General features: G+C 44.7%; 1 protein-coding gene across 30 annotated transcripts in view; it reads right to left on the bottom strand.

Moving 5' to 3' along the window:
- EPB41L3 (erythrocyte membrane protein band 4.1 like 3) overlaps nt 1–14,743 on the bottom strand; it is an 878,261-nt gene that overhangs the window by 46,266 nt on the left and 817,252 nt on the right. The window lies entirely within an intron of this gene.

Below are 14,743 nucleotides of genomic sequence, written 5' to 3'. Positions count from 1 at the left end.
ACATTATCGATAAGTAAAAAAAATTTTTTTTAAAAATTGTGCAATACAATGCTGGAGCAGGGAGATCGTTTAAACAAAAACTCGTAAAATTTTTAAGTATTTAAAAAGGAAAAACATGTAAGTACGATGGTACATCATAACAAGGTTTAAACAAAAACTGTTTAAAAAGTGGACAAGGGGAAGAATAGATTTGCAATACAGTAAATTCCCTAATATCTAATTTACAATTTAAGACCATTCTTGTTACAAACAAAATTTATAGATAGAAGAAATCTGCTAATACTAAATACAATCGTTCTTCTAGTATCAGATTTAATAATCCTCAGTGCCTCCTTACATGATCTTATGCCAAGAAGATTACATAGAGGCTTAATCCATTTTCTCCTCGATGTCACATAGGCAGGACAGAAGAAAAGGATATGCTGGTCGTCCTCCTTGGAACTATCCTGGCACATAGTACAAAGATCACTTAACGGTGTATCATTTTGCCCAGCTTTACCCTTCCTAGACCATCTTGCCAGGGTTGAATTGGTCATAAGATTTCCATACCTCAGTTTCATGAACAAACTTTTAGCTAGAGGTGGTTCGATCTCATCAAGGATGTTCTCAAAACAAGAATTATCCTTGAAGATCAAAAAATTATTTGTTAATGTTCCACCTCTATGTTCATTAATCATGGTATGTTCAATATGGCCCCAGAAGACAGACTTCAGCAGTTTTTTTGAGTTTTGGGGCAAATTTTCCGGGTCTTCCCAAAATTGGGGTAAGCCAATTTTCCTAAACCAAGAACGACCATGTTTAAGCCAGGCATTGGAATTAAACGCATCCAGGCTCATTACTTCTTTTAAGCCATTCCTATAGTCTATGAGTTCTGGTATAGACTAGAGTCTCACCCAAAGTGTTAAGGGCCTTAGGATTGCATAGTGGTCTGTTCGTTTGACATTGAGGTCCAGCATTAGTGAAACTATGGGAGTGCCAGTTGGCATCTTAACAAGGCTTCTCAGAAATTTATTTTCATTAATTGAGAAGGCATTCTTGGACATTGATCCCCAAATTTCAGCCCCGTATAAATCTGCTGGCTGCACCTTAAACTTAAATATCTCAAATGCCGGAGAAACGGCTTTACATGAACTTGTACCATGTTTTGTAAGAACAGGTGTAGTATTCTGTGTGAATATCAGTTTGCTTTTCTCTATTTGGGGCTTCCAAGAAAATTTAGAGTCTAGGGTGACCCCCAAATAGGGGAAGTTCTGAACAGATTCTAGTTTTTGTCCATTAAGTACCAAATTCCCCTTTTGGGATTTATTGAGACTTAGGGCCATACATTTGTTTTTTTTTCCGGTTATCTCTAATCCCTTTTTGTTACAATACTGGTGAAATGAGTGCAAAAGTGCCTGGAGACCTCTGGGAGTTTGAGAGATTAGTATGGTATCGTCTGCGAACAATAACGCGGATACCCTCTCACCATTCAGTTTGGGGGAGTCGTTATTTTCACAGCTTGCCAAGTGAGTAGGGATGTCGTTCACAAACAGAGAAAAAAGCGTGGGGGCCAGCACGCAGCCCTGACGAACCCCACGCTCAATTGGTATATTCTGTGATAATTCTCCATTGGGTCCCCATCGTACTTTCGCAAAGTTCTTCGCATGCAACCGTATTAACTGGTGCAACAAGCAGGGAGGTAACCCTAGTGAATGAAGGCATTCCCAAAGAAGGTCTTGTGACACCAAATCGAACGCCGCTCTAAGGTCTACAAACGCGACGTAGAGATGCCCCTTTCTGATGAGGACATATTTCCAATAAAGGCAGCAAAATATGAACACTTGGTCCACAGTGCTTACTCTGTTCTTAAACCCTGCCTGGAACTTAGTGAGTACTGAATTGTCTTCCATCCACAAGTTCACTCTACCTAAAATATGCCTGGAATACATTTTTTGCAGAATATCCAATAGGCTGATAGGGCGATAATTCGATGGATCAGACCGATCGCCCTTTTTGAAAATTAAAACAATATCAGCACCTCTCCAGCTGTCTGGAAAATCAACCCCAGATGCCAATATATTGCACAAATAATTTATATAAGGTGCCCAAACGCCTAGCTCGTGTTTGTAGACCCTATATTAATGGTGGTGGAGATGGTCATTTACCTCGCGGCGTGATTCCAGGTGGGAGCTGTTCCCCTCACAGCAGTGGATTGTGCAAAACCTGGTACTGGCTGCAAGCACTTTCAATAGTCCCCAATAGGTTACACAAAACTGCAAGTCCCAAAATGCAAAAAACAAAACAAAACATGGACCCTAAAAATCTTAATAGTGCGAGGGGGTAAAGATAATGTGCTAGGGTAGCTGTTGAAGAGCTATTCTACGGATAGGTGGCATAGTTTAAACAGGCTTGAAAGTGTGTGTGAGGGTAGCCCCCCGTGAACCAGATCGCAGCAGTTTCCTTCCTTTCCAAGTTCCTCGAAGAGCTGGTACTCATCTGTGAAGCGTGTACATGTAGCTGTGGAAGCCATGCCGACTCCTCCGGGTTGGTGATGCCGCCTGGGGCTTGGCATGGTGTGAGCTGTACCAGGTGCGAAGCTAAGCAGGAAACGGTGCGGGAGAGCAGGCTCCCTCTCCTCTCTCAACAACACCCCTGCACCACGGCTCCTTCCTGTATATGCTTTCACTCTCCCTCAGCCTACTTTGCGATTCCAGGCACGATGTCTCTTCTGGCGTTATCTCAATTTCCACCACGCAATACATGAAATAAAGTAAAGGCAGTCTCCAGGAATCCGGGCAGCCCAACAGCCAAAAAAACAAGTAAAAGAGACGCAAGAAGACCGGCCTGTTTCCTCTCCTCTGACTTCCGCTGCACACAATAACAAGGCGCGCAGCATTCAGAAGCATGGCACAGGAAGATTCCGAAACGCGCCTTGAGATTGGGTCGTGCGCGTGAGCTGTCTACATTACAAGCTCACGCGCGCGACCCAATCCGAAGGCGCGCCTCGGAATCCGACTCTGCCATGCCTCTTAATGGTGCGCGTGGCCAGCTCTTGTCTCCACTCGTTGTCGGCTGAGCCGACAACTATAGTTCTCTGCGAGAATGCGCTTCGCGCGCTTCTAGCCGAGACCTAAAAATATGCTTCTGGATGTCTTTATCAGATAAAAAGGTTACTTGCCTCTGTAGTCACATCAGGGTTCTTAGTGCTTAAGTCTCTATTTTGGATGATATGTGGGAACAGAGTCACTGTATGTACAAGAGCTACAAGCTCAACCCTTGTGAAAGTCCAACTAGAAGGAGCCAAATATTCGCTCTTGAGGAAGTTAAGGGTTCATATGTATTTATAACGGATATGAACTGCAACATCTGTGGCATAAATACATGACACTCTCTACTTCAGCATTGTTAAACCGGTTAGCCTTAGGGTGGTCTTCGCCCAAACCTTTTGCCTCTCCTCCTTCATTCTGCTGAAACTATTTGGTGGCCTTAGGACTCTGGGCCCTTTACCATGCTATAAAGTGCTAAAGTGCTGGTGCTCTCATCCCAAAACATGGTAGATTGTCTTATATAATTTACGTATAAGTCCCTGTAAAGTGGTACTACACGTACCCAGGGCATATAAATCAAATGATACTAGTGAGCCTGTAGCAGGAACTGTGCCACCCACTCAAGTAGCCCTTTAAACATGTCTGCAATGCATGTCGTTAATGCAGCCTGTGTGTGTGTGGTTTTAAACTGCCATGACGACTAGGCAAAGTAAACCATTTGCCAGGCCTAAATCTTCCATTTTATTACATACAAGTCACCCCTAAGGTAGGCCCTGAACAGCCCCATGGGCAGGGCGCAGTGTATTTAAAAGGTTGAACATGTGCTTTCAAGTTTTACTAGTGTGAAAAACTCTTAAGTTGGATTTTCACTACTGCAAGGCCTATCTCTCCCATAAGATAAAATTGGAATTGCCTTATTAGATTTTATAAGTTTAATTTCCAAATGGAAAGAGATAACCAGTCCATATTTGGTGTCTTTGCTAATGGGTGAAAAGCCATATTTAGTGCTGAAATTGGGACTTTGATCATAATAAAAACAAAAAAACACTTTTAGGAAGTTGGCATCTTTCTGTCCTTAGTAATTTTGTGCCTATAACCTGGCCTGACTCACATAACTGGGTGGACGTGACAGACTTTGTGAATTCGTCCCGGATAGTTACAAAATAAAGGGATTAGTTGTGCCTAGAAGAGCCATCTGCTTGCAGGATGGGGGTCAGAGCAGAGCACAGATCCATTTTCATCTGAAAAGCATGTGCTCTGCCTTCACACAAAGGACCTAGCAAATCTGCAATGTCACTTCAGCCATCTTGGAGCCAGGGGATGGAGGCAGGGAATTGCATGCCTCCCCTGTCGAGAAGCATCTCCCACCTTCCAGAACCAGGGCACCAGGTTATAAAAGAAGGCCTTCAGGCACCAACTCTTCAGTACACTTCTGGACCTGTGGATCCTCTGCCAGGAAGATAGACTGCTGTGCTGCTACAAGGACTGCCACTCTGCTGGGCATCTGCTCTAAAGTAACTGCTGCCCTACTACACTCTTGCCTGGTGAAGAAGAACTGGACCTGCAACATCATATCGAACCAAGGACCCCAGAGTGACTTAAAGGGCTAGTCTTCTGGCCCTCTGCTGGATCTGAGGCTCAGGGACATAAAAGGCAGCCCAACAGCTCCTGCACCCATCTTCATTGAGTTCCTTGACCCTTGGTGTGACTCACAGGCTCTTGATATTAAGATTTAGGCTCTTTATGACCGTGAATGGGCCTGGTCACACTGAAACACCAAAATGCAGCACAATCACTGACAGCCTGCCTCTTGGCATAGCAAGCATCGATCGCCCATGGACGACTGCCACCGTGAACATCCAGCCCGTCTGTCATCAGCACCAAGCCTGACGTTTGCGCCATGCCAACCAATGTCCGCGATGCTTTCATTGCTCAGAGCTTCAGTGCTTTTCCAATGTGAACGGGCCCTTGGCACAAAACGAGGGTAGGTAAAACTTCAGCAAGACTGATCTGGGACTGTATCCGACACATTGTCTATCACTGTCTGCCTGGACGTTTGACTTTGAATTGGTCCAGCACAATCAGATAGCCACAGTTGGCACTTTCTGCTTTTAGGTGCTATTTTACCGTTTATTCTTTATAAACCCATAACTTCGGCTCTAATTTTTGATTTTTATTATTTTGGTGTTGTTCTAGTCATTAGATTAAGATTCATTTTTCTAACATGGTGTGGGAAATTTGTGTGTGGTGTTTTCACTGTTTTGCTGTTTGAAGTGCTGCACAAATACTTTACATATTGCCTCTAATTTAAGCCTGACTGATCTGTGCCAAGCTACCAGGTGGTAAGCACAGGTTAATTTAGGGTTTGCTTGTGCCTTACCCTGACTGGGATTGTGGCTCCTGCTTGACCAGGGTTCACAACCCAGTCAACCAGTAACCCAATATCTAACCACCATGAACAGGTTACAGATTCACCAATATAAGAAGAGTAGCAGAAGTACTCAGTTAAGGTGGAGGTTTTGAGGAGGAAGAAGCCTTTAAAATATTCTCTAAAACCTTCCCATTTTGATTTATATTAAAGCCATAAAGTAATGTTTGGGAAATTAATGCACTGTCCAGATCATTTTAGGATTACCAATACATGCAGCAGTGCATTATTCATGACTATACATTTAAACAAGCATTGGAAAATGTTGGTTTGGTGTTTTGCTAGCCTTTTGGCTTTGTCAATGTGCGTTTAGTTTTGTCATGGGTTTTGCAACTCTATTGTTGTCGTAGCTGGTAGGTCTCGTCAATCAAAAAAAATGAGTAGTTGATAAAAAGTATTTTTTTGTTATTTGAATGTACCTATTACGAAAGTGGTGCTGGCACTGAACGAAACAACCTTTTGTGTGAATGTGCTCCTTGTGAAAGAGTAGAATACTGTCAAACACAATGAAGTTAGCCAGTAGCTGAATGGCTGACACACTTCCGCATGTTGTTTGCTGTACCAGGCGGAAGAACAAATGTAATTGACACAATAACCAAAGAATAACAAGCATTTGCAATGCAATAGGTCTTGCATTAGGAAAGTTTGAGCTATTGGTATTGTAAATTACACATTTTTTATTTATGTTTTGGTCTTGAAAATAGCGAAATTAATAGCTTTGTCATTTACAATGCCAATAGTTTTTTGCAAATTTTGTCACATTTTGCAAATGTGACTCCTATAGCATTTGCAATGCAATATGTGTTGTATTTACGTGACTTAGATGTATTGATATTACAAATAACAATGGCTTTAATTTTTTAAAATAATGAATACTTAAAAGTTATTGTAATTTATAATGGCAATAGCTTAAACTTTTGTAAATAACTTTTGTAAAGATTATGTTCAGTGTATTTTATTGTGATGAAAATCCAAGAACAGAAGTGAAATATTAACATCTTTTTGTGACATTTGTAATAAAGCTTGAAACATTGAGAGGACATATTTGAACCAGTTGTTGTTGAATGGTTGCACAGATTGATGCTGTGGTGGCACTGAATGATGTTGTGGAGGCGACGAGTGATGCTGTAGCGTTCAGTGATGCTGTGGTAGCGCATAGTGATGTTGTGGTGCCCCTGAGTGGTGATGCTGTGGTGGGGCTGAGTGATGCTGTGGTGATGCGATAGATTGACAGAGTGAGTACGATAGATAGATAGAGGGAGGGCGATAGATAGATAGAATGAGTGTGATAGATAGATAGAGTGAGGGCAATAGATAGAGTGAGGGCGATAGATAGATAGATAGACAGACAGATAGATAGATAGAGTGAGGGCGATAGATAGATAGACAGATAGGGTGAGGGCGACCGATAGATAGACAGATAGATAGAGTGAGGGCGATCAATAGATAGATAGCTAGAGTTAGTGCGATAGATAGACAGATAGAGTGACGGCGATAGATAGACAGATAGATAGAGTGAGGGCGATAGATAGATAGAGTGAGGGCGATAGATAGAGTGACGGCAATAGATAGAGTGAGGGCGATAGATAGATAGAGTGAGGGCGATAGATAGATAGATAGAGTGAGGGCGATAGATAGACTGAGGGCGATAGATAGAGTGAAGGCGATAGATAGATAGAGTGAGGACGATAGATAGAGTGAGGGCGATAGATAGATAGAGTGAGGGCGATAGATAGATTGAGTATGGGCGATATATAGATAGAAAGATAGAGTGAGGGAGATAGATAGATAGATAGTAGATACGGGTAAGTAGTGCGCTATATAAATGCCTATACATACATACATACATACATACATACATACATAGAGTGAGGGCAATAGATACATAGATTGAGGGCGATAGAGTGCGGGCGATAGAGTGAGGGCGAAAGAGTGAGGGCGAAAGATAGATAGAGTGAGGGCGATAGATAGAGTGAGGGCGATAGAGTGAGGGCGATAGATAGAGTGAGGGTGATAGATGGATAGAGTGAGGGCGATAGATAGATAGATAGTGAGGGCGATAGATAGATAGATAGATAGATAGATAGATAGATAGATAGATAGATAGATAGATAGATAGAGTGAGGGCGATAGATAGGTAGATAGATAGATAGATAGATAGATAGATAGATAGATAGATAGATAGATAGATAGATAGATAGATAGCGACAGTAAACATCCCGTATTCGAGGAATTTACTGTGTGCAATTTTAATTTTGATTCAACGTTTCAATGTGTCCCCCTCGGGCACCTGTGTTATGCTACTAATATAAATGAATTCGCAGATGTTAATCACTGTAACCAAACAAAAGGAGGCAGACATGTGGCCTCTGGCTTCAAAGGCACAAAACCTGAGTTCAGATCTTAGTTCCTGCACATAGGCAAAGCGTCTTATCTGACAGTTTTGTGCTTTCTGAGCGGGCGGGCACAGTGAGTGCTGAGAAGCCGGACTACCAGTGTGCTCATTGTTTTGATTGCCTCCTTACAGTTTTTTTCTATCCAGCCATGAAGTGAAGGCACCTCAGCAGGTTAACTACACCACATATTTCTGCGTGCAACAAGAAGTATCTGGGGTCTGATTCCAGTCGGGGCGAGTTAGGTGTTTATCCTTTTTTGACCCTCAAAGTCAGTTTGAAATGGACAGTAAAATAAATAAAACACACTGCACGCCTTCTGCTGTGGGCTCAGAGACGAGAATGGACAGGGAAGGAAGGCCCGGCAGAAGAGCTGTTATGTCTGATGTTTGTGGATGTCTGATGCTTGTGGATGTCTGATGCCTGATGCTTGTGGATGTCTGATGCTGGTGGATGTCTGATGCTTGTGGATGTGTGATGCTTGTGGATGTCTGATGCTTTTGGATGTCTGATACTTGTGGATGTCTGATGCTTGTAGATGCCTGATGCTTGTGGATGTCTGATACTTGTGGATGTCTGATGCTTCTAGATGCCTGCTGCTTGTGGATGTCTGATGCCTGATGCTTGTGGATGTCTGATGTCTGATGCCTGATGCTTGTGGATGTCTGATGCTTGTGGATGTTTGATGCTTTTGGATGTTTGATGTTTGTGGATGTCTGATGCTTGTGGATGTCTGATGCTTCTGGATGTCTGATGCCTGATGCTTGTGGATGTCTTATGCTTGTGGATGTCTGATGCTTGTGGATGTCTGATGCTTGTGGATGTTTGATGCTTGTTGATGCTTGACGCTTGTGGATGCTTGTGGATGACTGACGTTTGTGGATGCCTGATGCCTGATGTTTGGGGATGTCTGACACTTGTGGATGTCTGATACTTGTGGATGTTTGATGCTTCTGGATGTTTGATGTTTGTGGATGTCTGATGCTTGTGGATGTCTGATGCTTCTGGATGTCTGATGCCTGATGCTTGTGGATGTCTTATGCTTGTGGATGTCTGATGCTTGTGGATGTCTGATGCTTGTGGATGTTTGATGCTTGTTGATGCTTGACGCTTGTGGATGCTTGTGGATGACTGACGTTTGTGGATGCCTGATGCCTGATGTTTGGGGATGTCTGACACTTGTGGATGTCTGACACTTGTGGATGCCTGACGCTTGTGGATGCCTGACGCTTGTGGATGCCTGACGCTTGTGGATGTTTGATGTCTGATGCTTGTGGATGTCTGTTGCTTGCAGATGTCTGATGCTTGTGGATGTCTGATGCTTGTGGATGTCGATGCTTGTGGATGTCTGATGCATGTGGATGCCTGATGTTTGTGGACGCCTGATGCTTGTGGATGTCTGATGCTTCTGGTTTTCTGATGTCGGATGCTTGTGGATGCCTGATGCTTGTGTATGTCTGATGCTTGTGGATGTCTGATGCTTCTGGATGTTTGTGGATGTCTGATGCTTGTGGATGTCTGATGCCTGATGCTTGTGGATGTCTGATGCTTGAGGATGTCTGTTGCTTGTGGATGTTTGATGTCTGATGCTTGTGGATGTCTGATGCTTGTGGATGTCTGATGCTTGTGAACGTCTGATGCTTGTGGACGTCTGATACTTCTGGATGTCTGATGCTTGTGGATGTCTGATGCTTGTGGATGCCTGATGCATGTGGATGTCTGATATTTGTGAATGTCTGATGTTCGTGAATGTCTGAGGCTTGTGGATGTCTGATGCTTGTGGATGTCTGATGCTTGTGGATGTCTGATGCTTGAGGATGTCTGTTGCTTGTGGATGCTTGTGGATGTGTGACATTTGTGGATGTCTGACGTTTGTGAATGCTTGAAGCTTGCGCATGCCTGACGCTTGTGGATGCCTGATGCCTTTGGATGTCTGATGCTTGTGGATGCCTGACGTTTGTGGATGCCTGATGCCTGATGTTTGGGGATGTCTGACACTTGTGGATGTCTGACACTTGTGGATGCCTGACGCTTGTGGATGCCTGACGCTTGTGGATGTTTGATGTCTGATACTTGTGGATGTCTGATGCTTGTGGATGACTGACGTTTGTGGATGCCTGATGCCTGATGTTTGGGGATGTCTGACACTTGTGGATGTCTGACACTTGTGGATGCCTGACGCTTGTGGATGCCTGACGCTTGTGGATGCCTGACGCTTGTGGATGTTTGATGTCTGATGCTTGTGGATGTCTGATGCTTGTGGATGTCTGATGCTTGTGGATGACTGATGTTTGTGTATGTCTGATGTTTGTGGATGTCTGATGCTTGTGTATGTCTGTTGCTTGTGGATGTCTGTTGCTTGTTGATTCCTGATGCTTGTGGATGTCTGACGCTTGATGATGTCATGCTTGTGGATGTCTGATGTTTGTGAATGCTTGAAGCTTGTGCATGCCTGACGCTTGTGCATGCCTGACGCTTGTGCATACCTGACGCTTGTGGATGCCTGATGCTTGTGGATGCCTGACGCTTGTGGATGCCTGCCACTTGTGGATGCCTGATGCCTTTGGATGTCTGATGCTTGTGGATGTCTGATGCCTGATATTTGTGGATGTCTGAAATCTTTGGATGCCTGAAGCTTATGGATGCCTGCCGCTTGTGGATGCCTGCCGCTTGTGGATGTCTGTTGCTTGTGGATGTCTGTTGCTTGTGGATGCTTGTGGATGTGTGACATTTGTGGATGTCTGACGTTTGTGAATGCTTGAAGCTTGCGCATGCCTGACGCTTGTGGATGCCTGATGCCTTTGGATGTCTGATGCTTGTGGATGCCTGACGTTTGTGGATGCCTGATGCCTGATGTTTGGGGATGACTGACACTTGTGGATGTCTGACACTTGTGGATGCCTGACGCTTGTGGATGCCGGACGCTTGTAGATGTTTGATGTCTGATTCTTGTGGATGTCTGATGCTAGTGGATGTCTGATGCTTGTGGATGTCTGATGCTAGTGGATGACTGACGTTTGTGGATGCCTGATGCCTGATGTTTGGGGATGTCTGACACTTGTGGATGTCTGACACTTGTGGATGCCTGACGCTTGTGGATGCCTGACGCTTGTGGATGTTTGATGCTTGTGGATGCCTGAAGCTTGTTGTTGGCTGACGCTTGTGGATGCCTGATGCTTGTGGATGCCTGACGCTTGTGGATGCCTGCCACTTGTGGATGCCTGATGCCTTTGGATGTCTGATGCTTGTGGATGACTGACGCTTGTGGATGTCTGATGCCTGATATTTGTGGATGTCTGACACCTGTGGATGCCTGACGCTTGTGGATGCCTGCCGCTTGTGGATGCCTGCCGCTTGTGGATGCCTGCCGCTTGTGGATGCCTGCCGCTTGTGAATACCTGATGCCTTTGGATGTCTGATTTTGTGGATGCCTGACGTTTGTGGATGTCTGATGCCTGATGTTTGTGGATGTCTGATGCTTGTGGATGTCTGACGCTCGTGGATGCTTGACGCTTGTGGATGCCTGATGCCTTTGGATGTCTGATGCTTGTGGATGTCTGATGCCTGATGTTTGTGGATGTCTGATGCCTGATGTTTGTGGATGTCTGACGCTTGTGGATGCCTGACGCTTGAGGATGCCTTACGCTTGTGGATGTCTGATGCGTAATGCTTGTGGATGTCTGATGTTTGTGGATGTCTGATGTTTGTGGATGTCTGATGCTTGTGGTTGTCTGATGCTTGTGGATGTCTGATGATTGTGGATGTCTGATTTTTGTGTATGTCTGATGTTTGTGGATGTCTGATGCTTGTGTATGTCTGTTGCTTGTGGATGTCTGTTGCTTGTTGATGCCTGATGCTTGTGGATGTCTGACGCTTGTGGATGTCTGATGTTTGTGAATGCTTGAAGCTTGTGCATGCCTGACGCTTGTGCATGCCTTACGCTTGTGCATACCTGACGCTTGTGGATGCCTGACGCTTGTGGATGCCTGACGCTTGTGGATGCCTGCCACTTGTGGATGCCTGATGCCTTTGGATGTCTGATGCTTGTGGATGGCTGACGCTTGTGGATGTCTGATGCCTGTTATTTGTGGATGTCTGACACCTGTGGATGGCTGACTTTTGTGGATAAAAAAACACAAAGAGTCCCTAGTTGGTGGGGGTATATACCCTACAGCGTAGACTGACCCAACCAAAAGGCTCTAAGGGTAGCTACGTTGTCAAGGACAAGATAGTCTTTAGCATAACATACACATAATTTACAAATATATTAAACCATGGTTTTTTAATATATGTTTGAATGTATAATTGTTTTATGAATGCGAATTTAAACTGTATTGCTTTTAATAAATTGTTTTTGACACTGGTAAAGATTATAGTTTCCTAAATTAATGTGGTGCTTTGTAGACAGGGTTCCTATACTGACTGTTAGCCTGTATTCGTAAACTATTTGCAAATTATGTGTATGTTATGCTAAAGACTATCTTGTCCTTGACAACGTAGCTACCCTTAGAGCCTTTTGGTTGGGTCAGTCTACGCTGTAGGGTATATACCCCCACCAACTAGGGACTCTTTGTGTTTTTTTGCATATTGGTTTACCCAGTCCCTCACTGGTCTTTGGGTACCTCCCTCATTGTGTTGTAACTTTTGTGGATGCCTGAAGCTTGTTGTTGGCTGACGCTTGTGGATGGCTGACGCTTGTGGATGCCTGACGCTTGTGGATGCCTGCCAGTTGTGGCTGCCTGATGCCTTTGGATGTCTGATGCTTGTGGATGGCTGACGCTTGTGGATGTCTGATGCCTGATGCTTGTGGATGTCTGACGCCTGATGTTTGTGGATGTCTGACGCTTGTGGATGCCTGACGCTTGTGGATGCCTGACGCTTGTGGATGCCTCAATGCCTGATGCTTGTTGTGCATGCCAGACCCTTTTTGGATGCCTGACACTTGTGGATGTCTGATGGGTGATGCTTGTGGATGCCTGATGCTTGTGGATGTCTGATGCTTGTGGACGATGCTTGTGGACGACTGATGCTTGTGAATGTCTGATGCTTGTGGATGTCTGATGCTTGTGGATGTCTGATGCTTGTGGATGTCTGATGTCTGATGCTTGTGGATGCCTGACGTTTGTGGATGCCTGATGCCTGATGTTTATGGATGTCTGACGCTTGTGCCTGCCAGGATGTGAACTGATGACCTTTATTACATAACTGAAAATGTCAGCAGCGAGCGTTTAAAACACAGAAAAATCTTGCTGTGTATGTGTGTGCGTGTTTTCCTGGTCGTGGTGTGCGAGGCTTCCTTTCAAGTCGGGTGGGGGAGCAGGGGAGCCAGTAAGTGGGAGGGAATAGCTCTCGGTATTGCTGGCCTGTGGTGTGAGAGACAAATGTTGAGGTGAGGAGGAGGGAGGGGAGATATCGAAAGGGTGAGAGAAGAGGCATTGCGCAGAGGGGTGGCGGGGGAGAGCATTCCTTTGAAGTGTGAAGCTCTCGGCATTGCTGTGGCAGCAAACGGCAAGCGCGGGCACGGGCACATCCACTCGGCGTAATCCGGATGGTTCAGCTTTCCTGTTTCACCTCTATATGACTCGACATCTGCAATGCCAGAGGCATTGGCAGAGGTCGAGACCTAAAAACTATGTCTACTACAACATAGACCTGGCATTCAAGAACAACCAGAAAGTCAGGTACCAGGTACACATAACCACAGAACATTACCTCATCATTTGCATCTGTCCTCATTCCAATCTTTTCACTAGCACCCAGTCCCAACCCCAAAATGAAATTCACCGAAAGTCCGGCAAAGGTCTTCTCTTCACAATAAAGAGGACAATTTCATGACACTTCACAAACGCCCTGTAATACAAAAGTACCAGAACACACACAACAATACAGGTTCCGCCTCCGTCAGCCTCAGAAATACTGGCTTCTCCTTTTCCATTCTTACACCAGTATATGTCCGACATTTTTCATAAAAATACCGATTTACTTTGTGGGATGAAGGAGTATCTTGTTTCTTGTGAAGGTTGGATGTAGGGGCCTCCCCAAACCCCACAGACCCCCATTTTGAGTGCTTGCTGATAATCTGCTTGTTCTTGCTCTCCTTCTGATGTTAAGGTTTATGTTGCAGACAAGCCACCAGAAAAGCACCGCTGCCCTCTGCACCAAACAAACCACCATAACATCAGGTGTGTTTCTCACAATAGACACCCTCTGTGTAGACATACCAAGCACCACACTGACTACAGCAACTAAGAAGTGCAGATTTCGAGGGGGCATGCTCCCTGTACTCTCTAACCCCACCCTCCCATAACACCCCCCCACCCCCGGCCACCATCCCCCCGTGCAAAGTCCTGCTGTGCAGACTGTGATCAGTTGAGGATCTATAATAAATCTGCCTGCTGAGGATTCAGAGGAGCTCATTGGAATTCCCCCTCGCTGTATCAGTGTCACACTTAAGATCTAGCTGGGTGGGGGAGCTACACGCAACCTGCAAGAAAGGGTACAGCAGCAGCCAAATCTGGGTAGACTAGGAGAACAGTTTCAGACACCCGTTGAACTGAAGCAAGTACAGAACCTTAGCTTCCCAAACAATACTAGACCCCTTAAGCAAATTCATAAAGTTAAATAAGATTTGTGATATAAGCTCATGTGCAAGGAGGACTGGATTCGCTAGAGTAGACCTTTTAATTTGTATTAATTCACTGATCACTAATTCACTCAAGGCTCGGACGTAAATGTGAATAAAGTGAGTGAAATTGTTGATTGTCCAAGGATGATTAATCTCAGTAATAACGCTTGTGCTAAATTCGATATTACTGCTGTCAGTTATGGGTAGGATTACAGTGGCAAAGATGGTGCTCCTGCCTGGATGCTGCTACATCTTTCAAAATATACAACGC

This window comes from Lissotriton vulgaris, chromosome 4_1, assembly GCF_964263255.1.
Source record: "Lissotriton vulgaris chromosome 4_1, aLisVul1.2, whole genome shotgun sequence".
Taxonomy (NCBI): Eukaryota; Metazoa; Chordata; class Amphibia; order Caudata; family Salamandridae; genus Lissotriton; species Lissotriton vulgaris.
This window is presented reverse-complemented; position numbering and strand designations above follow the sequence as displayed.